Source organism: Balaenoptera ricei, chromosome 20, assembly GCF_028023285.1.
Source record: "Balaenoptera ricei isolate mBalRic1 chromosome 20, mBalRic1.hap2, whole genome shotgun sequence".
Lineage (NCBI taxonomy): Eukaryota > Metazoa > Chordata > Mammalia > Artiodactyla > Balaenopteridae > Balaenoptera > Balaenoptera ricei.
In genome coordinates, this window is record NC_082658.1 from 37874537 (window position 1) to 37900623 (window position 26087).

Here is a 26087-nt window from a genome sequence, read left to right on the forward strand (position 1 = left end):
TATTTTATCTGATATGAATATTGCTACTCCAGCTTTCTTTTGATTTCCATTTGCATGGAATATCTTTTTCCATCCCCTCACTTTCAGTCTGTACGTGTCCCTAGGTCTGAAGTGGGTCTCTTGTAGACAGCATATATATGGGTCTTGTTTTTATGTCCATTCAGCGAGCCTGTGTCTTTTGGTTGGAGCATTTAATCCATTCACATTTAAGGTAATTGTTGATATGTATGTTCCTATGACCATTTTCTTAATTGTTTTGGGTTTGTTTTTGTAGGTCCTTTTCTTCTCTTGTGTTTCCCACTTAGAGAAGTTCCTTTAGCATTTGCTGTAGAGCTGGTTTGGTGGTGCTGAATTCTCTTAGCTTTTGCTTGTATGTAAAGCTTTTGACATTTCCATCAAATCTGAATGATATCCTTGCCAGGTAGAATAATCTTGGTTGTAGGTTCTTCCCTTTCATCACTTTAAATATACTGTGACACTCCCTTCTGGCTTGTAGAGTTTCTGCTGAGAAATCAGCTGTTAACCATATGGGAGTTCTCTTGTATGTTATTTATTGTTTTTCCCTTGTTGCTTTTAATAATTTTTCTTTGTCTTTAATTTTTGTCAGTTTGACTACTATGTGTCTCGGTGTGTTTCTCCTGGGTTTATCCTGCCTGGGACTCTCGTGCTTCCTGGACTTGGGTGGCTATTTCCTTTCCCATGTTAGGAAAATTTTTGACTATAATCTCTTCAAATATTTTCTCGGGTCCTTTCTCTCTTCTCCTTCTGGGACCCGTATAATGCGAATGTTGGTGCGTTTAATGTTGTCCCAGATGTCTCTTAGGCTGTCTTCATTTCTTTTTATTCTTTTTTCTTTATTCTGTTCCATGGCAGTGAATTCCACCATTCTGTCTTCCAGGTCACTTATCCGTTCTTCTGCCTCAGTTATTCTGCTATTGTTTCCTTCTAGTGTATTTTTCATTTCAGTTATTGTATTGTTCATCTCTGTTTGTTTGTTCTTTAATTTTACTAGGTGTTTGTTCTTTAATTCTTCTAGGACTTTGTTAAACATTTCTTGCATCTTCTCGATCTTTGCCTCCATTCTTTTTCCGAGGTCCTGGATCATCTTCACTATCATTATTCTGAATTCCTTTTCTGGAAGGTTGCCTATCTCCACTTCATTTAGTTATTTTTCTGGGGTTTTATCTTGTTCCTTCATTTGGTACATAGTCCTCTGCCTTTCATTTTGTCTGTCTTTCTGTGAATGTGGTTTTTGTTCCACAGGCTGCAATGGGGAATCTGGGAGCACACCTGAGGAAGGGATGAATAAAAATGGGACTGAGGGATGTTAATCTGGTTGCGGTGTGCATGATGCATTTGAGGAGGGATATTTTAAGGCAGAGAGGCCAGTGAGGACATGATAGGGAAGGCGTGTGCTAGAAATCCTGTGGTTTTATGTTTTACTTCCTAATGCTGCATGTATGAGAGAGAGAGAGAGAGAGAGAGAGAGAGAGAGGTGTGTGTGTGTGTGTGTGTGTGTGTGAGAAAGAGAGAGAGAGGTCTCAGCCTGATGCTCAGCTAGAACTCAGACTTGTCGGGACTTGACTAGGGAACAGGTTAGGTTGCCATCCAGAAGCACGACCTCTAAACTTCAGTAATTTCCAGCAGGTCTATTTCCATCTTCCCTTGCCCACCTGCGGACCTCAGCTGAAATCGGTCTGCTTCCACCCAGGCACTTACGTACAAAGAGGCCTATTGATGATACATTGTGAACAAAGAAGCAAGTGGCACCAACATCTCAACAGACCCTCGCACCCAGCCCAGAGCGGAATTACTCCCATCCTGACAACTGGAGCAGGTTCTGTGCTCCTGGCTCCTCCTGCACCAGAGTCAGCTCACAATTCTCCATCTTTCCTGTCGCAGGAGAGCTGGCGGACACTCAGGGCATCCTCAGAACAGGCCGGTGGTGTTCCACCAGCTGCAGACCGTGTTCAGGGCGACCTTGGGTACCGGTTCCCCCAGCTCGACCCTATAGAGGCAGGCAGCTCCTGGCCGGACACTCCCCTCAGGTCCCTTAGTGAGAATGGAGGCTGTTCTCTCATTGGCTTCTCTCTCCCCAGTAGTCAGTCTGAGGAATGGGGTCTATTTATGAATGGCATCACTGTTTCTAGGTTTCTTAGGACAGCAATTGAACAAATCAGTATTTTTTTTAATTGAAGTGTTGATTTACAATATTGTGTTAGTTTCAGGTGTACAGCAAAGTGATTCAGTTATACATACATATCTATCTTTTTTCAGATCCTTTTCCCTTATAGGCTATTACAAAATATTGAATATAGTTCCCAATCAGTATATTTTTTGAACAACTGTTACATTAAACAAGCACAACTCATGGGAAGTAATTATAAAGAAACTTAAGTTTTCTCTCTTGTTAAGCCTTTGAATTCGGTAGGGCTGCTGCGTCAGCTGCACCTGAATAAAAATTCAGGCAGGCCCTGAGACTTCCTTGATCTTTCTTAGGCTGTATTCACCTTAAGCCTGAATATAGACACAACTCAGTGTCTAAAATGTTCATATAATCACTAAACTTCCAAATATGATGTAAAATTAAGGCTTTTCCCCTCTCCTTCAGCCCAGGCTGAACACTCACAGTCGACAACACTTCTGTCTCTCCTCTTCCATCCTTTTAACTGTGGTTTTTGATGCTTACGGTGTTGGAGTGGGAACAAGCAGGAAAGTTCCCCCTTGACTGGTGCAGGGGTGGGAATCTGGCACTGGTGTTTTCTGGGCTTGCAGTTGTTTAAAGCTGACTTTTGTGGATACTTTATATCCCCTCCTTAGTTCAGGCTGCTATAGCAAAATACCATAGGCTGGGTGGTTTATAAAAACAGAATTTTATTTCTCACAGTTCTGGAGGTTGTAGTCTGAGGTCCGGTGGCCAGCATGGGTGGGCTCTAGTGAGAGCTGTCTCCTGGGTTGCGGAATGCTGACCGGTCTCATTGTATCCTCACGTGGCAGAAAGAGAGCAAGACAGCTCTTTGGCCTCTTCTTCTACAGACACTAAATCCCATTCATAAGAGCTCCACCCTCATGACTAATTACCTCCCAGAGGTCCCATCTCCTAACACCATCACATTGGGGTTAGGATTTCTACATATGAATTTTGGGGGGACACAGACATTCAGCCCATAACACCTCCATTGCTGGAGACCTGTCATATGCAGTCCTTTATTCTGGGTGATGTACTTTCCTCAGGCTCATCGTTTACTCTTTCCTCCATCCCTAGGAATCTGGCCATACCTCCAGCTTGTCCTGGCTGAGATCTCTTTGCCCCTCTAGGCTGTCCTCTTGGATAGGATCTTTGACTAACCTAGGCAACCCTCTCTCTCTCCCACTCACAGCTCTCACCCTTGTCCCAACAACTCGGCTTGCGGGATCTCAGTTCCCCGACCAGGGATTGAACCCAGACCACGTCAGTGAAAGCGCCGAATCCTAACCACCAGACCACAAGGGAACTCCCCTGGTTTCTCAGTCTTGACACCTCTGAGATAGGGGGTGGAGTGGAACTCATAACACAGCTTTCTCCAAAGAAATTCTCATCCAAAATCTTACCCTCAACTCTTTTGTACCTTAAGTAGTCTTTGCCACTTACTTTGTAAATCCTGGTGTAGCACTTCACTTTGGAATTTGGTATTTATTGTGATTCAGCTGAAACTTCTATTTTAATATCTACTTTCATTTGATTTAGGATACATCCATCTTGAACAAAAATGCTTCTATTATCTGAATCCTGAGTGTTGATATGACATTTACTTCTATTTTTTAGCATAAGATACTGTCTACCATTTGGATGTATTTTCGACACCCTGCCTTTATAGATCCAAATCTGGACTGTATTAAGAGAGGAGGCTCTAATTAAAAAGAAAGAGAGGCAGCGTTTCAAGTAAACTCTGTAAGGCCGTGGGGCATCCTTGTGTGGTACTCTAACTCTGGAAGGGAGTTGCTGTCCCTCCCTGCTTTCCAGCATCTGCAGGGTGTGGAGTGAGGTGGTGGAGCAGTGACAAGGGCAGACTTCTTCAACGGAAGACTGAGACATCGCTGGGGACTTCCTGCAGGAAGAGGCAAGAGACAAAGAAATTGGGAAACTTGGGCAAAACATGACCTTGAGCAATTTACTTCTCTGAGCCTTGGTTTCTACATCTGTAGAATGAAAACAGTAATCCCTATGTTCTTCACAGCTGAGAGCCTATGAAGTGCTTTCTAATTTGAGAAATGGGTCACGAGTGTCAGGAATAGGGACTTGTCAGTAAACACACTATTTAGTCCCCCATCTTGGACTGTGTGGACCTTGACATCAGGGTCCGTGTCATGTTGTTTTTCTTCTGTCTCAATGTGAGTACAATTTATTGGATGGAATGGTGGTGCTGTTGGCCTGTGTCTCTTTGGAACGTTTGTGGTGTGGATTTACCTTGCGGAGCTGCCTATTTATTTCACACGTGCTCTCCATCAGGCTTAACCCGCAGAAAGTGAGTGAAGGACCAGTGCTTCTTCAACTTCATCACATCCCAGAAAACCCAAGCCAAAGCTCTTTAGTGATTTATGTGATTATTTCGGTTCATTTTCCAAGGTACTGAACCCAGTTCTCTTTGCTTCTACTTTTGCTATGATGCCAATTCTCATTTCTAAAAGAGTTTTCTTGCTTTCTCCCTGATTCTTTCAATAAAGTTGTTTTCATCTTCACTCGTCTCTGGGTTTTTGGTGTGCCCTGTGAACCATATTGACTCGCTCAGACAGGGGTGTGGAGGAAGCCAGACCAGGAAACCCCAGCCACCTCCAGCTAATGCCTTTCTTTTTGTGATTACTACAATTGTTGCCTAGTGGAACAGGGAGCCATTAGCTGGGTTTTCACCCCCCTATTAGTATTACCTTGTAATTTAATCCCAATTAGACTCCCAGAAACATAGGCATAGGAAACAAGTAGGCAAAGGACGTAGATGGCCGAAAGTAACAACAGTCAGGGCTTTTCATCAAACACACTGTTTTCCAAAGGTGCAGGGCCAAGGAAGAGTGAGGTCGGAGCTTGGAACAAAGTAATTGGGTAAATGATTAAAAGGACTTGAGTTTTACTTTCCGGCCTTGAGGTTGGGGTCTGTGAGCATTGATCTCATGGGCTGGGCTGAGCCAATTTGTTTAATAGCAGTAGGGACTGAAAGAGGTCTTGAGAGATGACTCCCTGCCCCCTTCACCTTCTCTCCTTGGGGTCTATGGGAGGAAGGTCTCAGAGGAGGTTTTTTTGTTTTTAATCTCACCTGGTTTCCTCCCTTGGGTCCCTAAGCAAATCCTTATGTGTATGTTGGAATCAACCTCCTTTCTGAGGGACTCACCGAGGCCCAGACCTGGAGATGACCATTCCCGTTGACTATGTGTCCTACTGGAAAGTGTAGTTGCAGGCAGTGTATACAGCTAGGGCTGGAAGTAGAGGATTCTGAGGTAGAGATGTCCTTGGGAGGAGGAGTGTCCTTAGATCCTTACAAGGGACTGTTGTCCTACTCAAGCTTCAGAATCCTAGGTTGCAGTATAGAAGGGAGGAATCCCAGTGTTTGAGGGCCCAAACGACAAGGAAACGATTATATCACTCTCCTCCATGGGACTGATCCAAGAAAAGCCAAGTGTGAAAGTTCAACCCAGCCCGGTCCTTCATTCTTCAGTAACAACAGCCACCTTCGGCCAAAGTCAAGTTGTTAAGGGCAGAGATGGTTGAGAGAGCTGTGGGGATGCGGCACACAGTAGGGGGAGATTGGAGCAGAGCAGGGCGAGCAAGAAGCCGTGAGCCCAAGCAGCTGTAAGCAAAATCACGACACACTCCGGAAGCCTTCTACTTCCCTTTACTCTCTCTACTTCTCTTCTTCCCAATCAGGAGCCAGTCCTCCTATAAATCCACTCATGTATTTAATTACTGAGCACCCTCAAGGGTATTAGGAGAAGTTTCTAGTATTCCAGAAGGTTCTGGAAGCCCAAGGCTCCTTTCCTCCAACCAGAAGACAAGACCTGGGTGTATGGGAAGAAGGACTTCTCCCTTCCTCTGACTCTCTTGGCATCACATTCTTCACTTCTTATGGTAACCTTGTGATCCTATGTTGGGGGTTTCCAGGACAGTTCCAGTTTTAAACATTTTATCCTATTGTCCTCATAAGTACGTGTGAGGCCACATGCCCTGAATTTGTTATGGAAAAAAACTGTGAGTACAATCTTAGCTCAGAGTATTTCCTGTCCAGCTGAATCTATATAAACCTTGCCCTTCCCTGGCACCTAGCCATAGTGGCATTTGGAAGATTTGCTGGAATCCCAGCTAAGGAAAGGTTAGCTTGTGGTTTGGTGTAGGAGCAAAGGATAGGTGATCTCCTGTATCTTGAAGCTTGATTCTGAAGGCCCCAAAACTTACGCAAAAACCCATCCTCATGGGCTTCCCTGGTGGCGCAGTGGTTGAGAATCTGCCTGCCAATGCAGGGGACACGGGTTCGAGCCCTGGTCTGGGAAGATCCCACATGCCGCAGAGCAACTAGGCCCATGAGCCACAACTACTGAGCCTGCGCATCTGGAGCCTGTGCTCCGCAACAAGAAAGGCCGCGATAGTGAGAGGCCTGCGCACCGCGATGTAGAGTGGCCACCGCTTGCCGCAACTAGAGAAAGCCCTCGCACAGAAACGAAGACCCAACACAGCCAAAAATTAAAAAAAAAAAACCCATCCTCATAATGAACAGAGATTCAAACTTGCTTTTACCTTTAAGTCTCAGATGTGGCTATGTGGCTTCAGCTTTTCAGAATTTTCTTTTCCACTAATTCCCCGATAGAAATCCATTTAAGAGGGAACAGAATCTTTTGCTCTATAATGAGAAATGAGAGTTAACTGGCCTCTTCCACCTGGGGCACTGTTTTTCACACTAGAGGTCTCAACCCACTGTTGGGTCATGAAATCAATTTATCAAGAGAACATATCAGAATACATTACACTTGATTTGGATAAGTATTGTTTCATGAAACTTTTGTGTCTTCTGTTTTATCTACCTATATGTATGTGTGTCTTGGGTCACTATGTAAAATGTATTTTTTTTCCCTGGGGGTCACAGGAAAAAAAAGTTCAAGACTACCCTCCTAGGAGAGGTCACAGAGTTCACACTGAGACTGAAACTGCTAAGGCAGACCCTCCCCCAGAGTTGGTTCCTTAGGGAAGGAGAAAGAGTAGGCTGCAGGGGGTGGGGCGGGCGGGATGGAGCCTGACCAAGGGCGTGAGGACAAACAGTGTAGAAAGGAGGAAGGGGCCTGAGTAGAAGCCCACTTCCTATCCCCTCCACCACGGCAGCCAAAACGCACTGAGGGCCAACAACACACCAGGCACTCTGCTGAGTACCTTAAATGAGTTATCCCTTTCAAGTCTCACCGCACCCCATAAGGAAGATGAGTACTATTATCACTGTCCCATTTTATAGGTGGGGAAACTGCGGCTTGTCAACTACAAATTGACATTTTCCACTGACACTTGCCATCTACCTCTACAAGGATTGAATCATATGCGGCTGCAGCTGCTGACTTTCAACACCCCCTGAAAGGAGTTCAGGTGGAGAGCAGAAATGAGGCCCTCTGTGCTCTGGGAAAAACTGGCAGAACAGGTCTTCAGATAGTTAGATGTTTTCAGGAGCCAATTTTATGAGCCCAATTCTTGTATCTCCTCATATCTAGAAAAGCTCTAAAATCCTTCATGGTGACGTCTGCTCCTCCTGAGTAACACTAACCCACACGAGACTAGCAGAAATCTTCTGTAAAAAAATATGTGCTCGACTGCATGTACTCATGTACTCCCCCTTCACCAAAATCACATATATACTGAGCGTCTCCCCTGCCTCTTTGGAGCGATTTCTCATAGCTATCTGGGATGCTGTCTCCCGGGCTGCAGTCCTCATTTTGCCCCAAATAAAACTTACCTCACAGGCTTCCCTAGTGGCACAGTGGTTAAGAATCCGCCTGCCTGGGGCTTCCCTGGTGGCGCAGTAGTTGAGAATCTGCCTGCCAATGCAGGGGACACGGGTTCAAGCCCCGGTCTGGGAAGATCCCACATGCCGTGGAGCAACTAGGCCCGTGAGCCACAACTACTGAGCCTGCGCATCTGGAGCCTGTGCTCCGCAACAAGAGAGGCCGTGATAGTGAGAGGCCCGTGCACCGTGATGAAGAGTGGCCCCCGCTTGCCACAACTAGAGAAAGCCCTCGCACAGAAACGAAGACCCAACACAGCCAAAAATAAATAAATTAATTAATTAATTAAGAATCCGCCTGCCAATGCAGGGGACACAGGTTCAAGCCCTGGTCCAGGAAGATCCCACATACTGCGGAGCAACTAAGCCCGTGCGCCACAACCACTGAGCCTGAGCTCTAGAGTCTGCGAGCCACAGCTACTGAGCCTGCGTGCCGCAACTACTGAAGCCCGTGCACCTTAGAGCCTGCGCTCCGCAACAAGAGAAGCCACCGCAATGAGAAGGCCGCACACCGCAACCTAGAGTAGCCCCCTCTCGCCACAACTAGAGAAAGCCTGCGTGCAGCAATGAAGACCCAAAGCAACCAAACATAAGTAAATAAAATAAATAAATTTATTTTAAAAAAAACCTTGCAACTCTCACGTTATGCATTTTTTTTTTAAGTCTACAGGCTCAAGAGGTTAAATAACCTGCCTGAGGTCACACAGCTTGTAGTTGCAGACAACTTGGTCTCACACTCAGGCGTGCCTGATTTTTCAGCTCATGCTCTCATGCAACCACAGTAAGGAGTTCCTCTTTGGCCTAAGAACAGGATTTGGTGTTGGCCCAGTACCAATGATCTAGGTAGGCCAGCCACGGGCCTTGCCCCTGGGTGCAGGGCAGGCAGGGCCAGGAAGCAAAGGAGTCCAGGCTTCGGAGCCCAGGGCCAAAGCTGGTGGCTGCGAGGGTGGCAGCCCTCCCCCAGCCCTGCTCCTGCTTGAGGCAGGCGGCAGCTTTGCCATCGCAGAATATGCAGCTAATTATAACCAAACAATGAGCAATCACAGCCTGCTGGTGGTTTAGCTCTCGTTAGAGGCCTGGCAGGCTTTTCATCAGGACTTCCCTGCCTCTCGAAGGCGGTGGCAGGAGCTCTGGGCTCCAGCTCCCTCCCCTCTTTCTGCTCCCTCCTCTCTGAGCTAGGTGAGCTAGGTCTGTCTAATTCGGTGAGTGTTTCCTTAGCTTCTGAGGTGTGCAGGCTGTGTTCAGTGTTGCAGGGGTGGGGGGGTATCTGAGGCCGAACTTTGCTCCTGCCTTCAGTGAGCTCACCATTCTCCCAGCAGTCTATTGATCAGAATCAAAAAAACCAGACCCATTTGAGCCTGGCAGAGAGGAGAGAGGTTTTGGACAGCCCTGTGTCCTTGGCTGCGTCTCTCTGAGGTCCTTTCTTGGGCATGGTGAGAATTTATTTCTGACCTTTAATAATGTGGGGTACAAAAGCGCTTGCTCTGTATAAATGATCTCTAATGGTGCTCATTTTTACAGGATGTCACAGGGAGAGGAACTCTTTCCAAATCTTGGGACATGTAAATCTGGGCCAACAAGAGAGACGTATAAAGTCACTGTAAACCTTGGAACCCAGGAGAGTTTCTCAAATGCCTTTTTTTTTTTTTTTTTTGGCTGCTTGCGCAGCTTGCAGGATCCTAGTTCCCCGACCAGGGATTGAGCCCCGGCCCTTGGTAGTGAGGAGTCCTGACCACCAGGGAATTCTCTCAAATGCCTATTTTAAGGGCTTTGGGAAGGGTATCAGGAAATAGCCTCAGATTGTAGAGAATCTGCCTCTGAGAAAAGGTACACTGGTTATTGTTCCTGGACCAAACTTCAAAGTCCTTCAGGTTTATCTTTTGCCTCTTCAGCCCTCTTCACCCTTCCTGACATCTAACTTCCTTCAGGTGTACTCTGGGGACCATTCTTCCTGCTTCCATATTAGGGCTTCCTTATCTGCTATCAACCAATCACATTAAGGTCTTAGTTGAAAATCCATCAAGATAGTATCCCTCCAGGAACTATCATAAACATGAGGGATACTTGGGTCTGGATCACTGAGGAATCCCTAATGCTTCTCTAGCAGAGTGCCTGCTCAGAGGAGTAGAACATGGTCCATAGTTGCGGGGTGAATGAGTGAGAAGCTGGGAGGGACATGAAAGGGCATCTGGTCTTCATTTTCCAGGTGAAGGCCTAAGGCCCAGAGGTAGAGTGACAAACTGTCTCAGTTTGCCCAGGAATGAGGGATTTCCATGACATGGGACTTTCAGTTTTAAAACCAGACAGGTTGATCACCCTATAAGGGGTGGTGATGAGTAAACCCATGTGGGCAAAGTAGGAAGGAAAGAAGACTTGGTCAGATTTTGTTCAGCAGAAAGATGGGAAGCATCTTTCCAGAGGCCTGTGGGAAGGCAATTCTTAAAAGAAGAAATAGATATGGCCAATAAACACATTTTAAAAGTTTGAAATTACTGGTAATATCAAAATACAAACTAAAGCAATTTTCACCTATTTGTCAAAGGTTTAAAAATATATAGGGAATTCCCTGGCGGTCCAGTGGTTAGGACCCTGCGCTTTCACTGTGGAGGGCTCAGGTTCAATTCCTGGTCGGGGAACTAAGATCCTGCAAGCTGCGCAGTGCGGCCAAACCACCCCCCACCCCCCGCCACACACACACACACACACACACACACTGGGAAGCCAACACTCATTCACTGTTGGTGGAAATACAAACTGTTTCAGTCTTTCTGGAGGGCAATTTGTTAAAAAATGTTTTTAAGATGTCCATGCCGTTAGACCAAATAATTGCATTTCTTAGAATCTGGTCTTAAGGAAATAATTAGAGATATGATCAAGGTTTGAGTACTTATTTGTTCATGACAGTTTCATAACAAAGTCAGGTTGAAGACAACCTAAAATTTCTCCTTGGGAGGCCAAATGAAAAAAACAAATTCCTTTTGATTTTTATTTATTTATATTTTAATATTTATTTATTTATTTGGTTGCTTCGGGTCTTAGTTGTGGCAGGCGGGATCCTCAGTTGCGACTCACCAGCTCCTTAGTTGCAGCATGCATGTGGGATCTAGTTCCCAGACCAGGGATCGAACCCGGGCCCCCCTGCATGGGGAGTGCGTAGTCTTAACCACTGCGACGCCAGGGAAGTCCCTCCTTTTGATTTTTAAGCAAAGTAATTTGACTCTCCTTTCGTTCTGCCCTCTACTTTCAGATTATACCTAAAAGCCTATATTTTACACTCAAACAATTCTTTCCAAAAATGAATTTTGCCATTGGCCCTTTAAATATTGTTTCCAGCCACTCTTGGCTTTCACTGGTCACATAGTCTATCCCAGAACGTTTTTGGTTCTAAATAACAGAAACCAACTCATATTGTCTCAAGAAGAAGGAGAAGAAAAGAATGGTAGCAGATATTGTTAGATGTGGGGGACCCAGGCAAAACTGACCAATGGAGCCTCAGGGAGGGTTCATTTAAGATCTTCTGAGATCGGCTCTTTCTCTCATTTAACACGACTCTGAATCTGAGTCCCTCACCCTGGCCCTTACTAGCTGTGTGCCCATAAGCAAGTTACTTAACCTCTCTGTACCTCAGTGGCTTCATCTATAACAAGGGATTATTAATACCTTACATAGCACTTATTATGAGGCAGGTTGTGGTATAATAAAATATATTTGGTCTTTGTCCTTGGTTCTGGCACAGAGCTCCTAAAACTCATGGAATTTCTGGAGTGGTAGTAGTGTCTTTTGTTGTCCATAATGAGCTCTTTTTGACCACACCAGAGTTTATGCTAATGAGATGACTCAGGGTGAAGCCCCTAGATAGCTTCAGGATGGAGGTTGGCCACAAGAAAGACCTAACAGGTAAATTTAGAGGATGGGAACTTTCAGTCCCATCCCCCAATTTCTGGAGAAAGAGGAGGGCCCAAGACTGTTCAAGATAAAAACTCTTGAACAGCAAGATTTGAAGAGCTTCTGGGTTGGTGAATAATACATCCACATGCAGGAAGGGTGATGCATCCCAACTCCACAGGACAGAGGCTCTTGCATCAGGACCCTTCCTGACCTATCCTGTGTACCTCTTCAGCCAGCTGTTCATTTGTGTTCTTTACTCAATAAATGTAAGTACAGTGTTATCCTGAGTTCCGTGAGTCACTCTAGCAACCATACACTTGGCATCATTCCTGCGCCCTTCAATGCCTATTAGCTGATCTGCCTTTCCATTAATTAATCTCCTCCCACCTCAGTCACCTACTTCTGTCATCTTATCCTAGATCTTGTCACCAGCACCAACTGTGCCAAGTCCAAAAATCTTCATTTCAAGCAGCTCTCTCTGGCCACTACCTCATATCTGTTCAATTTGCTTCCTGCTCCGAGATTCTTCCACACCTTCAGTGACCTCTCTTCCATTCAGTGATTCTCTAGTCCATTCATTCATCCCTCTAGACCATCAGTTCTCTCCCTTCTCAGCTTAGAGTTCATGGTCCATCACAAGAAACTCACTTGCATATATCTTTGTCCTTTGTAATGACATTAAAATATGTCTGCAAGTTCTTTGACACTTGTGTTAGTCTTCTTGGGCTGCCATAACAAAATATCATAGAGTGAGTGGCTTAAACAACAGAAATTAATTTATTCACTGTTCTGGAGGCTAGAAGTCTAAGATCAAAGTTCTGGCCAATTCAATTTCTGGTAAGGCCTCTCTTCTCAGCTTGAAGACGCAGCGAGCTGAGTCTCTTCTTTTTTTTTCTTTTTTTTAATCACTAAGAAAATGTTAAACCTTTTTTTTTTTCATTATTAATTTAGTTCTAAATATATTTCTTTAAAAAATTTTTTTATTTTGTACTGGAGTATAGTTGATTAACAATGTTGTGTTAGTTTCAGGTGTACAGCAGAGTGATTCAGTTATACATATATGTGTATCTACTCTTTTTCAAATTCTTTTCCCATTTAGGTTATTATACAGTATTGAGCAGCTGTGTCTCTTCTTAAAAAGACATAATCCTATCAGATCACAGTCCCATCTTCATGATCTCATATAACCTTAATAACTTCCTTCAAGGCCCCATCTCCTAATATAGCTATACTGGAGGTTTAAAGCTTCAACATATAAATTTTGGGGGGACACAAATGTTCAGTTCATAACAACACTTCTCCCTTCATAAGGTGGAGTCTAATTCCCCTCCCCTTGAACATGGGCTGAACTTGGTGACTTGCTTCTAACAAATAGAATGTGGCCAAGCAATCCATTGTGACCTGAGTCTAGGTCAGAAAAAGATAGCTTCAGTTTATTACCCCTCTTGAATTGCTCTCTCTGTGAGAAGCTGTATGTCATGTTGTGAGGACATATGAACACCCTGTGCAGAGGCTCACATGGAGAGGAACTGAGTCCGTTTGCCAACAACCATCTCTGGTTTGCCAGTCACATAAGTGAGCCATGGTGGAAGCAGAGTCTCCAGCCCCAGTCAAGCTTTCAGATGACCGTCGCCCCGATAACATCTTGACTGCATCCTCATGACAGACCCCGGAACTGCCCAGCCATGCTGCTTCCAAATTCTAAGTTCTATCTCTCAAAAACTGTGAGATAATAAATGTCTATTGTTTTAAGCCACTAAGTGTTGGGAACATTTTTTTAACAGCAATTGATAACTAATACAACCACCTTGACCTTCTTCCCTCCCAACCTGTGGGCCTAGCAAAGCCCCAACACTAGTCAAATCTAACTTTCACCTATCCCACGCCTGTACTCCAGCTGCCGAAAGTGGCTGGGGAAAAACACATGACCGTGCTGAAAAGTCTCCCTTTAAAATCATGGTCTGTAACCTCAGGAGGACCATATTGTTGCCCAGCAATCCTACAATCTCTCCCCAGGCAAGTCACTCTCCTACTTTTTGTGATAACTGTATCACACTCCTCCCTTCCCAGGCCTTCACACAACTATCCCTGCTTCTCACTTTCAGCCAATGATAGCATTTTTTTTTCCTCACTGAGAAAATAGAAGAAATCAGAAAAAAAAAAAAAAATCCTTACCATCCCACCACCAAAAATACCAACCTCCAGTATCCAGGTCCTTTTACTCTGCCTCCATCCTCTTATGATGGATGGACCATCCACGCATCTATCTGAGGCCAGGCCCTCCCCTTGTGCACTGGATCCCTTCCCTTCCTGCTTATTCAAAGGCATCACTCCAGCAATTATCTGCTCTCTCATATGCATTGTCAAATTTTCTCTCTCTAGTGCACCATACCCATTAGCATACTAAATGGGATATAACACTCATCTTTAAAAAAAAGAATCCTAGACCCTACTTTCCCCTCCAGTTACTTCACCATTTGTCTGCTAATCATTCAGAGCAAAATTTAAAAACATTATCTGGACTGTTTCTATTTCCTCACCTCCTATTCTTTGTCACACACCCTCCAATCAGGCTTGTGTCCCTATCATGACAGTAAAACCACATTTATCAAGGTTTCCAGGGACTTCTATGATGACAGATTCAATGGTCAATTCTCCGTTCTTATCTGACCCATCAGCAACAATTTAAGTCGTTTGGTCACTCACTTCATGAAACAATTTCTCAGTTGCTTCCAAACACCAGAGTTTTCCAATCTTCCTCCTACGTCACCAACTGTTCCTTTTCCCTGTTCTTTCCTGGATTCACTTTTCCCCCTTTCACAAGCTCTAAGATTGGAGTGTCCCTGGGCTCAGTTCTTGTCTATCCTTACCCCTCCTCTCTTTCCTGCCCTGTCCTCTTCTCCTCTCAGTCCTTCCTCCTGGGTGTCTTATCTAGCCCATGGCTTTAAGCACCATCCATAATGCTGCAGACTCCCTGTTTATATCTCTAATCCAGAGCCTCTCCCCTGAGCCCAGGATGAATAAAGGCAATGTGTGTCTTCAACTTCCTCCCTTTTTGGCATGTTTCTCCCCACCTCTCTGTGGTTTCACTTTCTTCTCCTCATATTCAGTTTATTCCTACTCCAGGGTAACTGGTAGGATTAAAACATTAACTAGTGTTCAGCAGTGCCTTGCACATGATGGAAATATTCATCAAATGTAACTAAGTGTCTCCCTTCAGGGCAATATTTACATTTGGCCTAAAGGCGAAGTTATACCTCTTTACTGATGAAATTTCAGATACGGGCAGATATGGTTTCATCCTAATCAGGGCTGGGATGGAAATGGGGGATGTGTGTGGATTTTTTGGAGTGAGAGGCTTTTTCAGAGTAGCTCAGATCATGTTGATCCCTGACTCAGTCTTTCTGTGGCATGTACTTGGCATTCTTCTATCTTTTTTGGTCTTGTTGTGGTCAGGATAAGGTAAACTGGCTGGGGAGTGCAACAAAGTCCCACCCGAATTTTAGTGGTTCCTGTCTGGTTAGGGTAGTCCCATAGTTAGATCACGGTAGTGACAAGCTGTGGATTCATTTTCCACTGAGCTTTTCAGAGAGACACTGTTCTTCAGCCACTGACTAAATCCTTAACTTGGTCAAAAATGGTAGATATTCCAGATCAAAGATGCAAGTTAGACCTTGACATTTGGCTGAATCATTGTTGAAAATTTTACATGTCAGAACCTCCATAAATAAGAATGTAATCCTTCCTCCCTCCCCTCTCCACTTCACAATGATAAGGGGACACTCCAGGAGGTAACAAGTCTGTGAAAGTCAGGGGCACTGAATCAGTCCACATCCTGTCACTCCAGGCAGTGAGGAGAGCTGGATGAAGGAGCTGTTTACAGGGTTCAGACAAGCAACAAGGGTGAGGAAGCCAGGGAAGGTGGTAACGAGTCCCAGGGACCAACAACTACAGGGACTCGCTACTGCCTCCAGGCTGAAGGGGAAAGTGGGAGTAGTGACCAGAGCCCAGGGGCAGCTGCAGCTAGGAGAGGGCCTGGGATGGGAGTCTGGGCCAACCCTCAGCCCAGCAGCTGGGGAGCTGGCAGAATAAACATCCCAACCTCCTCCTTCCCATCTCTCGTCAATGCCTCCCATTGGCCAAACCCAATCAGGAGCCCGACAGCGAGGGAGCCTCCAGGTATAGACCACACAGGTCGGCCTCCTGGATCTCAGAGCAGGGTCGAGAAGGCTGGAGAGTGGAGCTGGAGGAACCAGTGGAGAATATCCTTGGACTTGTTCCAAGTAACAACCACAAGAGGAGAAGGTATGAGAAGGCAATGTTCTCCAGGCGGATGGTTCATGACCGCCCCCCCATCCCCTACAGCCAAAACCACTAAAGCTGATGTCCTACTTCCAGATGGGGTATGTGATGTTGATTTTGTGTCAGCTTGACTGGGATAAGGGGTGCCCAGATAGCCAGTAAAACATTATTTCTGGGTATGTCTGTGAGGATGTTTCTGGAAGAGATTAGTATTTAGAATCAGTAGTAGACTGAGTAAAGAAGATCTGCCCTCATCAGTGTGGGTAGGCATCATTCAACCCAAGGAGGGCCCTAATAAAGCAAAAAGGTGGAGGAAAGGTGAATTCCCCCCTCTCTTCTTGAGCTGGGACATCCATCTTCTCCTGCCCTCAGACATAGGAATTCCTGGTTCTTGGGTCTTTGGACTCCAGGACTTATACCAGTGGCTCCCTGGATTCTCTGGCCTTTGGACTTGGACTGAATTATACCAGCATCTAGCCTTCCTGGTTTTTGAGCTTGCAAACGGCAGATCATGCAACTTCTTGGCCTCCATAACCATGTGAGCCAATTCCTACAATAAATCTCACATATATATATATATATAAATCATAGTAAATCCTATGGGCTCTTTCTCTGGAATACATAGCACTAGAATAATTTATATGTATATGAGACTGGAAGTCTGTTTCCCCCATGATGCTTATGTGACAGGGACAAGGTTTATTGAAGTGTGTGAGTACTCTAAGAAGAGTTCTGGTTCAACTTTGATAAAGATCTTTTGGGATGTAGAACTGGGAGAATGAGCGGGAAGAGAGCCCAGAGGAAATGGAACAGGACCTGACACAAGAGATTAAATCACCCTCCATAATAAAAAGCTCCAGGGACTTACCTGGCGGTGCAGTGTTTAAGAATCCGCCTGCCAATGCAGGAGACACAGGTTCGAGCCTTGGTCCAGGAAGATCCCACATGCTGTGGAGCAACTAAACCCGTGCGCCACAACTACTGAGCCTGCGCTCTAGAGCCCGCGAGCCACAACTACTGAAGCCCACACGCCTAGAGCCCGTGCTCCACAGCAAGAGAAGCCACCGCAATGAGAAGCCAGCGCACCGCAACAAAGCGTAGCCCCCGCTCCAGCCGCAACCAGAGAAAGCCAGCCCACAGCAATGAAGACCCAACGCAGCCAAAAATAAATAAGTAAATAAATAAAAATCAATTAAAACAAAATAATAAAGAGCTCCAAAAGAGGGCAGACATTTGGGTGCTGGAGAGAGCATGGGAGCTTTTGACACGCAAAATGCCCTTGAGTAGCTGGGGATGTGAGAGAATTAGGGAGGAGAAAAGGGGGCTTTAGAAAAACTTTGCAAAGTGTTTATATCTCTTCAAAAGATTTAAATAAATAATTGGATTAAAAAAAATCACTTTCAGTTGCTGAGCCATGTTTGTTTCTTCCTTTCTTTTTTTTTTTAATATTTTTATTTATGTATTTATTTGGCTGTGCCGGGTCTTAGTTGCGGCATGCGAACTCTTAGTTGCAGCATGTGGGATCTAGTTCACTGACCAGCGATCGAACCCAGGCCCCCTGCATTGGGAGCGTGGAGTCTTAGCCACTGGACCACCAGGGAAGTCCCCATGTTTCTTTATATGAGCTCCAAACAGTGCCAGAGCCACATGGGACCTGAAGTTTTGGAGTTACACTAACAGACCTTCTGGATGGTTCTGGCAATTGAGGACTGGCCAAAAACCACTCCACATACCACATTCTCGATCCTCTGTGGTGTAGCACAGAATTCTGGAAACTTCTGAGGACTCAGCTTCATTCCAAGCTGTCGTACCTTACACAGGATCACTGTAAAAGTGAAGGGATGACCATTTCACTCTTTTTGTAGAGAGGCCAGAGAGGATAAACACATCGTTCATGATCATCCAAGCCTTCTAAGGAGGAAAGAGGCATACCCCAGCTCTCTGACTCCCTGTGTGGCCCACATTCCACTCAGCTGACTGGCTGCAGATTCTGTTGCCTTCCCTTTCTAGAAAGTGAAAATCCATCTCCTCTTTCCTTCCTGAGAAGGCCCAGGCTTTTGCCCAGGACCTGTGTGGGACAAAACCGGAGCCTGAGCTTTTAGAAAATCATTTCTTTTGAGTCCTTCATTCCTTTCTTGAAAGCAGTTTAAATTGCAGAGAAGGCTAAGCCCAAGGACTTGGAGGTCTGAGCACTGAGGCAAGCCATCTGTACCATGTTCTGAATTTCCAGGCCAGGCAGCACTCCAAGGACAGAGGGTCTGATCAGGATGGGATGTTTCCCAACGTGGGCTAATGAGATGTGGGGACACATTGACTGAGGGGTTCTGGAAAGAAGCTTCCACTTTCATTCATGGGAACTATCAAAAAAGCAGCTTGCTCTCTCTTCCGAGAATGAATGAAGGTGCATAGAGCTTTGGTTGCTGCTGGCGACCATGTTGCAACCTTGAAGGCTGAGAGTCTTAGGATGAAGTTGACACAGTGGAGGAGGGTGGAGAGACAAAAGCAAACAACACAGAGCAAATGAATCAGACCTTGCATAAAGCCCAGCCACCTCAAACTTTTTTTTACTGTCACGGACCGTAGATTCCTTTTATTGTTTAAGTCAGTTTGAGCTGTGTCTTCTGTTATTGAGATAAAGGTCATCCATCCTCCTGATACCTAATGGCAGCCCAGACTTTGTACTGCAGGCTCAGGAATGGGAAGGCACAGTCTGGTGTGAGATCCTATCCTGACGCAGTGATGTGTCACTGCATCACTGGGTTTTGACCCTCTTTCTTGGGGAGGGAGGGAAGGTCAGGCGAGTTCATCTTGCAGCTCGGGGCGAGGGGGTAATGTGTTAGTCACTCAGCAAAGACACAGCTGAAAGGAAGCCTCATGTGCTTGAACGTGACCCTCTGGAAGCTCAGAGGGCAGATCCAGGTGGGGCAGATGTTCTTTGCCTGGGGTTACTGGACTCCTAGGAAAGGCGCCAGAAAGTCCATGAAACCCTGAAACTGTATGGGAAATTTTGTGTGTGTACGTGTTCACCACGTTTTCAAAAGGAAAGTATCACTGCCCTATGTTTAAATGGTATAAAGCCCTCTAACCGCCCCCTGCCTGGGTTTCCCCTTGTTGTAAAGCAGGAGTGACTACTTCTCTTCCTTCTTACTCTCCAGGAGGGATCATAGATGATAGATAAACCTATTAGATAGAAATTAAAAAAAAAAAAACGACCAGGGGCTGTGCCACGCTATTGGGAGAGGAGAGCAGGCGGCAAGTCCTGAAGAGAGAAAGTCTATTCGGATGTGAAGACAGCCACGAGCTTAGGTGAAGGAGAGCAATGAAGATCAGTCCTGCCCTCTCGATAGGAAATCCAGGTACATGGATATACGTGACACGTACCCACGCATGCCACACACCACGTGTGTGTATGTGATAACAGCATTTGCATTGTCTGATGGCTTTTAACGGGCATTTCCGTAACACTTGCCTCAGACAGATCATGGCACCTAGGTCTCACATGTTTCCCCCTGGGGTTTAGAGAGTGCAGTGCCCAGGGTTCTTCAATAAATGGTGACGCTGCAACCCAAATTCAGGTGTTCCGTCTCCTCTCCTGGGGCTCTGTCCTTTACGGCAGTGGTTTCTAAACCTGACCAATCAGCAACAGCACCTGGATGCTCCCCTACAATGTCCAATGTCTTGGGCTCGGCTCCAGCCCCAGAAACTCTGATTCAGTGTGAATGGGGCAGGGCCTGTGCACCTGCATTTTTGGAAGCATCCCAGGTGAATCTGAACATGACTTAGGTTTTTGGACGAATTGCTCTCTATAAAGAGCACTGTGTGTGTGCATGCGTGCATGCATGTATGTGTGTGTATGTGTGTACACGCATGTGTCCTCCCACAAGCAGGCCTTGCAAACCTGTAAAGTAGGTAATATGTCTTGGACGCCTCTCATCTCCTCTTTTAGGGCTCTTCTACCAACCCTTTGGTCATCCTCCCCGATGTCTCACGGTTCTTTTGCTAACCCCTCATCAGATGGTAACTTAGTCCCTTTTAGGGGTTGGCACATTGTCACAGTAGACTCTTAGGGATGAGTAATCACTCAAGTTCAAAAGTGGTAAATCTCTAGTGGTGGCATTTCAGGCTTTGGGACGGGCCAATGGATGTGGGAGATGTTTTAGGAGGAGAGATGTCTTATCACGCTGTGCGGTGGTTGTGTATTTGCCACGACAGCTCTCCACCACAGAACTCCCACGTGTATATCATATGCTTGCATGTATCCTGTACAAATATAGTACTCACAAAACTCTCAAAATAAAAAGCAAACACATGTAACAAGCAGGTGGATTTTTAGAACATGCAACCTTTTTTAGGGAAAAAAAATTATGAAGGCATTTTCAGTGTTGAGTCTCATCATAAGGCATCCTCTCGAAGCTGGAAGAGAGGCATGCAGAAACACGAGTTTGTCATGGAAACGCCGACAGGGCTTCAGCAGAAGGATGCTCACAGGTGCAGCTTGGAATGGCACAGCCTCTCGTGGCTTATTTACAACCCTGCACACTGAATGAATTCTCTTTTCCTGGTTCCTGGTCCCTGGAAAGTCAGCTGGCCTTCAGGGACCTGGGGGCTTCTTACCAGAAAGGTGGCTGTGTTTCTCTGGGTGGTGGTATTCAGACTTCTGGAGCACGGAATTGAGGGGGTCTTAGGACCAGGTTCACATCTGGGAGAAGGGCTCCTGGAGGGAGTAGAGAAAGGAAGGAGGGGAGGAAGGAGGGAAGGGAAACATACTGACTCTAAATGCTAAGCACTTCTAGTCTCAGAAGCTTATAGCATCATCTTCATGTCTTTATCACCACCAGCTATAACCCAGTCAGTTATAAAATGTTATTTCCACGTAACAGGGAAGGAAACAGGCTGGCAGCTCCCAGAGTGGGAGCTTACACCTGCATCCTTGGGGAGACTAGGTGGCCGGGTGGTGTAAGGATTAGGAAGCTGACCCTGAACCCACCACTTCTGTTGACGCCAAAGCCCTCGAGCAGGGCACAAAGGCCCTCCCTTGACAGCAGAGAGAAAGCTAGGAAGGCAATTCCTCCTGGGAGAGGCTGTGTAGAGACCATCCTTGGGTCTGTCAAGGGGTAGATGACTGACCACAGACCCTGTGCTGTGGGCACTGGATCCCTGAAGATAAGGGCTCTCTCTTCTTTTAGGCTGGGCCCCAGGAGTCCTGGCAGGAGCCAGAGAAAGCCATCAGCTGCTTTAGGGAGCCCATGGGCAGGACCCGAGAGGCTGTGGTGAGGATGGTTGGGAAAGGGAAAAGGTGGCTTCTGCCTAGGGGAAGTTTCCATTCGGTGGGGAAAGTGTCATTCCTTAGGGGCCCCCAATCCAATACAACAAGAGCTCTGCACACGAAGAGTCCAAGGGAGACAGAGGAAAGAAGGCACAGTCCGTACATTCCAAGGGCTCACAGTCTGGAGAGAGAAAGACCAGTTTCTTCCATCCTGGCCACAGCCTGCCCCACCCTGGACCGCGGCAAGAGCTGGGGTGAGATAGACCCCCCAGCCCTCTCCTGCGCACCTGCATGGCCTCAAAGCATCCTCCTGCAGCCCTTTCTGTCAGAGCTGCCGCTCCCCACGTCCCCCAACCCCCGAGGCCTGCAGCTTTGGCCAGGCCTAGCAGCTCTGCTGGGAGGCTGGTTTGCAATCAGGGCTGCTCCGATCGGCCCACCTTCCCTTCCCCACCAGGAGCCTTGGGAGCTTGGGAGACATTCCAGCGCTGGCTCTGACATGAATTTGCTGCTCCGTGCGCCAGGCGATCAGAGCTGAGTCCTCTCGCTTTTCCCTTGGAGGTGTTGATAGTAACAGTAGAGCCGAGCTGCCAAGTTGGCAGGAGAGCAGAGCGACTGTGCACTGCGGATGGAGGGGGCGGGGAGCGGCAAGCCGGCGGAGGGCTGGGCCAGTGAGACAGTTTGTTTATCCTGAGATCGAAAGGGGTCCCTCCAGTCTGGCAGCCAGCACCTTGCACGAGGAGGGGAGACTGCAGAAGAAGGTGGAGGCCCCAGGGGAGGCCTGGGACGGTGGTGCGGGGTGAGGCATCTGGGAGGCTCCCAGGAGTGGGTGCTGCCAGAGTCTGTGGGAGGGACCTTCTGGCTGGGCCCGAAGCCACCAGCCAGCCTGGCCCCCAGAGGGAGGATAGAGATCCACCTTTGTTCCCGCTGTGATGAAGCAGCTGTGGAGTTTCCAAACAGAAATGGACCTGGGGTGGGGAGCTGGGGAGCTGAAGCTGCCTCCTACCAAAGAGGACCTTAGGAGGGTACCCATGCTGTCAATCAAATGGACCTGGGGCAAGTCATCTGACTTCTTTGAGCCTCAGAGATGAGTATCTATATACTTCAGAGCTTTGTGTGAGGCTTCAACACAGCAGTAATAGCAATAACTTACCTACAGCTTACTGTATGGCAGACACTGTTTGAAGAGCTGTATGTCTGTGAATGTACTTAATCTTCCAATGACTTCATCAGGTGGGTGCTATTATTTTTCCCATTTTATTAATGAAGTAACTGAGGCCCAGAGAGGTTAAGTGACTTGCCCAAGGTCACAGAGCTGGTGAGTATCAAAGTTGGGCTTCAGCCCAGTCTTGTGTCACTTAGGCCATGTTCCCAGCCCTTACACAAAACTGCCTTCATAGTGCAACAGAATTCTCAGCGCGGTGCCTGGCACAGAGCAAGTGTTTGTAAATGTGAGCTCTCACTGTGACTCCCCGAGAGCCGTTGCAGACAGGGGATCCAGGCTCCTGACATCCTCCACAGGGACTCCATGGGGCCCTAAGGTTGTCTTCCCTTCCATCTTTGGTCCGTACTACCTCGCTTATCCAAGGGGGGAAGATTCCTCCTTTGGCGTGAGAGCCGCTGGCCTTCCGTCTCCCCTCCTTCTGCCTGCCTGCCGCCTGCCCGCCCGACGCTGAGCGGAGCGTAGCAGAGCGTAGCAGAGGAATTCTCAGCTTCTAGTTACCCTCAGCCTGCAAAGAAAACATAGTCTGCTGTGTCTGCTGCCAGCTCGGCTCTGGTGACAGCCATAACCCATTTGCTCAGCGCCAGCCCCAGCCTGTGCTGTGAGTAGAGCCGGGAGCTGGACCCCAGTCTCCTGCAGGAGATCCTGGGCCAATCACTTCAAGGCTGGGCCTTGGAGGCTGGTCAAAGGGAAAGGCAGACCAAATGATTTCTTGAGGCCCTCTTGGCTCTAAGAGCTATGCCTGAAGGTTGGTGTGCTGCATTCACAGCCTCTTCCTAGGGTAGGAAGTCCATTGTATAAACATGTTTCCCATACTTGACTGCCGGGGGGAGGATGGTCATTAGCGCCGCCTTGCAAATTTGTAACCAGCTTTCCAAGACAACTAAACTGTGCGACCGGCCACCCTTGCCTCTGAGGAGATACCAGGGAATGAAACCTTTGCCACTTTCTGGGCAGCCAAATCCGCCTCCAGTCAGTCAGCTGTGACGTAGTCAAACCAGAGCCAAGAGCCTGGACTACTGACTGCTTCCCAGGCCTGAGTTCCCCCCTGGGACAATTAAACCCCAGCCATCATGGGGGAAAAGAACTGCAGAGCAGATGTCTCAAAACAACACTCTTCGGCTTATGTGTGCTGGGAAGCGTTGTGGGTACGTTGGCTACAGATTCACATCCTAATTGTTTCCTTCACGCAATGACTGCTGACAGGAGGAGACCAGGTGGGGTTGGGAAGCTGGGGCTGAAATTTTGCCATGGATAATTCAGGAGGAAAGGAGATAGTCTACATTTTATACTTAGAACAGAGAAAGCAGGGATATGATGTCTGCTAGTTGGAAACCTTTAATTAAAGGAATGTTCAGTCCCCAGGGATCAGCTGGAGCACCGTGGCCAAGAATTATGAGCAGAGAGGCTGTCACAACCCTATAACTCCCTCCTCTGCACCAACTACCCCAGCAGCCCTTAGGCACCTTTAGGCCTGGGCCAGGGAGCTGGAGGGGAGACCAAGGCTCCGAAGCAGAAGACAGGTCCTGGGGTGTTGCAAGGTGCACCCGGAAGGCAGTCGCCCATCATCACACAGGGCTGACCACTGCCTTGGTCTTTGAGGTCCAAAATATTGAACTTGCTTTATTGGAGATTTGCTTCTTCCTAGGAGAAGAATATTCTTCTGTTGTAACAGAAGTCAGAGAGAGAAAGGGCTGCCTTACAGTCAGCTTGCTGACATATATCTGTTCTGTAAAGTTACAAAGGTCTTTATCCATTGCTTCCAGAGATGCATTTACTCTGTCCGACCTTGAGGGGCTCATATACAGTGGATGACAAAGAGTCTGGCGGGGCGCAGTAGAGAGGGGAGACCCCAGAGGAGTGGGGCGCCACTCCCTTCCTCCTGCTGCTGATTCCATTTGGTGACAAGCAGTAGTCAGAAGAACGGTAGGAAGTCAGGAGAGGTGAGAAGCAAAGAGCTGGAGCTGAAAGAGAGGGAGAGTTTACTGGGGGTGAGAGAATGAAGGTAAGAGCCCCAGGGAGCTGGGAGGAGGGATACTACGGCCAGGAGAGGGAGGGCCTCCCCCCCGGGGGGGATGGCAGGCAGAGGGCACAGGTCCCAGCCTTGACCTTCTTGGATGGGGTACATGGCAGGCCAGCCTGGAGGCAGGGAGATGCCCAAGATGGCCTGTAAGGTTTCCTTCCCTCTGGAGGCCTCTGTAGAAATCCAGAATGGGTGAGCAGAAGTGGGTTGAGGTTCGATTTTCCTGAAGAAGCCCTGAGCTGGAGACAGGATGCGTTGACTCTGTATTTATTTATGAGGCTATCGATTTGAATGCAGCTTTTCCACAGGATCCCGAGGTCGCTGGAGTTGGGAGAAGAAACCTCTCACCAGTTAGCTTCCTTTGCCCTCTAGATACCAGGCGCTCAGATAGGCTGCCCCCACCCTCCCTTCATTCCTCCTCCTCCCTTCACCCCTTCTGCCCTTCACCCCTGTGCGCCCTGAGTGTTGGGGGCCCCAGACAGCCCTTCTAGTTTCCTCTCTTTCTCAGGTCTGGCTGTTCTGGGTTCCTTCCAATATTTAGGGCACACTCCAGCACCCCAAATCCTAACAACAGGGCGTTGCTTCACTCAAGCATAGATGTTAAATTTCCAAGCTGTAAAAAACCTCTGAGATCCTCCCAGCAAAAACCTTTTGTTTCACTGAGAAGGAACAGAGGCCAAGGGGAAGTAATTTCCCCAAAGTTGCGCAAAGAGAGTGGCACAACCTGGACAAGAACGAGGCCAGGACTCCTGATTCCCCTGACGAGAGTCCTTTGAGCTGTGCCACGTTGCCTCCCAGTCTGGCCCCTCAGCCCAGAGGTGGGGATGCCCCTGAGCTGGGACTCACTCTCTGAGACCTTTGCCCCCTTTTGCAGTCTCCCAGCAGGGCTTCTCCTGAGTTTGTTTTGCACTTGATGATTCTTTGCTCTCAGTCTGCCCCACTCCAAAATAGGATTGAAAAAGTTCTATGTAACCACAGAGGAAAGTAGAGGCTGGTGATAATGACTCGGATTCTGCTCAGCCTCACCTCGCCTTAAACACCCTACATTCCCACCTCCCTCCCTACTGGCCACCTTTCATGAGGCCTCTCCCAGCCTTTGTGCCCCAACATCAGCCTTCAGGTGGGCCGAGATGCCCACGTCTACTCATCCTTGTGAAAGAAGATGGCTCTTCTCCCTCAGCCTTTATTCCAGAGCTCAGTCTGCCAGAGAGGCAGAAATAAGCCTTTCTAGGTGGGTAGAATACAGGAGACAGGCCAACACTGCACCAAGCCCCAGGGGCTGCCTCCCCATCTTTGGACACCCTGAAGTTTGGCCCAACCGAACATAGCTCTAAAGATGAGCACCAGGGCTTCCCTGGTGGTGCAGTGGTTAAGAATCTGCCT